The sequence below is a fragment of the Aplysia californica genome, unplaced genomic scaffold (genome assembly GCF_000002075.1).
Source record: "Aplysia californica isolate F4 #8 unplaced genomic scaffold, AplCal3.0 scaffold00753, whole genome shotgun sequence".
In the NCBI taxonomy this organism is placed as follows: Eukaryota; Metazoa; Mollusca; class Gastropoda; order Aplysiida; family Aplysiidae; genus Aplysia; species Aplysia californica.
This window is the reverse complement of record NW_004798023.1, coordinates 136367-138730: the sequence shown is the minus strand read 5'-3', so window position 1 is coordinate 138730 and position 2364 is coordinate 136367.

Sequence of the window (2364 nt, the reverse complement as noted above, 5' to 3'; positions counted from 1 at the left end):
GAAGGGGTTAAATGTTCAAAAAGAAGAATTAAGTCCACCTTTTCTACAGCACCATTAATACGAGGGATGTTTTGGGGAGAGAAAAAAAAAAGAGAGAGAGAGAGAGAGAGAGAGAGAGAGAGAGAGAGAGAGAGAGAGAGAGAGAGAGAGAGAGAGAGAGAGAGAGAGAGAGAGGGCGAGAGAGAGAGAGCGAGCGTAGGAGGCAAAGTCTGAGAGTAGGTTTGTGTCATTTATAGATGACGTTTTCTTATTCTTACAGTTTAAGTCTCCTTCCCTAAAAAATCAAACCGACATTGAGATTGTGCTCAAAATACATTGTGCCTTCAATCATTCCCCCTTTTCCGCGCTACGTCCCCATCTATCAAGACAGCTCCCAAACTCCCAAGATGCTCTCAAAACAAGCAACACCTTGTTGAAACTGTTCCCCTTCGACAACTCCGATGACAAACACATTGACTATATCCATTCTGTGGTGTTATTTCAACACCTACAATGTTTGCCACACATCCCTCACAAATCGCGCGACTCACCTACAGGCTGTTTTTCTTACACTAGTCGGAAAAGTCAGTCGTAAACCTCTTCCGGGGAAGGGTGGAGTCTCTCTTGGTTGGTGATATCGGCGCTGAATACCCAGGATTTACGGTACTGTTTGCTGAGAGCTGACATTTGCTGGGACTGAGTAATTTTATACTAACATGATTTATTTTGCAACCTTTTCAAAACTAATTTTAACGACTTTGCGATTATAGCGCACATTTTGTTCAAACCTCAGTGACAACACCTGGTACTTAAGAAAAGGGGGAAGTCGATTTAAAAAATGGGTACCCCCCACCCCAAAAAAAACAACTAACCCAACAACAAACAAACAAACAAAACCCAAACAAACAAACAAAACAAACCAAGGCCTGTGATCGAAATCAGGGACTGTCTTAAAGTAATTACGATTCTTTAAAGCTAAACCAACACAATAACAGACACAAACACACAGGAAATAGCTGTAAACGCCTGTAATATTCATATTTCGAGATCCTGTCGTATTCTTTTAAATTTAAGCTCACTTTAAAATATCATTCACAAAGCTTTTGAAAATAATTTCACTGCGGATACCTCCAATGCTCCAAGGGCTGGTGGCAAAAAAGGGTGGGGGGCGGTTGGGGGTAGGGAGGAGAGAAAAGGGTAAAAGGGGGAAGGAGGAGGATGCAATGCAATGTCTGTGAATGTGAAGGTTCATGAAACAACCAAAAACAAAACAAGGAAAAAGAACAAACATACAAAAGAATACAAAATCCAATAACAACCCCCCCCCCCCCCCCCCCAAAAAAAAAAAAATTAAAAAAATTAGACCCCCTCCCAACAACCCAAAAAGGATGTAAAAAACGCTGTGCGAACTAATCCTTGAGTACTAGGCCTTTAACCTAAGATGTTGAAAAATACTATGTCAAATTTCTTCCTTGTGGATCTAGGATTTTGAGTTGCAGGGATCGTCGTGGTTATAAATGACTTCTTTCTCTCTTTGGTATATATCTTTTGAAACGGATGAGAGGCAAAACATGAAAAGAAGTTGGGTTAGAAGGAGAGGAGGTTGAAGAAGAGGCTAGTGGTAGACATTGTTGAAATCTTAATTAAATTAAATTGAAACTATAGCACTATTTGCTTGGTTACTACTCTAACTACAACTTGATTAAGGAATTTTCATGACACTTTTAAGAACAAAATCAAATGTATCGGAAATGGACACCTACGATATTTTCTTCTCTGTGTATCAGATGTATTCAACACAGATCGGCGTTCACCCTATGCTTTTTAACACCTCATAACCGTAATGGGAAATGAAAGACATAGCATGGCATGTTTCAATAAACCTCAAAAAATCCAAACACCAATATTTACTTGAAAAATTGATGTAATTTTAGTTCTGACAACATTATAACAGAAACCATACCGTGCCCCCCCTCCCATTCATCCCCATATGGATGCCAACTGATGGGAATAACAACAGACCGGCACAATCTGGGAAGATCTGGCAGGGGGCAGCTACGATAAAAGGCGTTAAATTTACAAAAGCTCACAACATGGCTGCTAGATCTGCTACTTTTGGAATTTGAATCTAATCCATTAAAACACTGCAAGCCAAACGTAACTCAATAACATAGGTGGTTGTATAAAATGACCCACTATTCAGAAAAAGGCGGTGCAATCTGATTTCATCTGGTTTTAAAAACTGTATGCTTGAATAACTTTAACGTACTCTCAGTCACACACACACATACACACACACACACACACACACACACACACACACACACACACACACACATACACACACACACACTCACACACAAACACACACACACACGCACACAC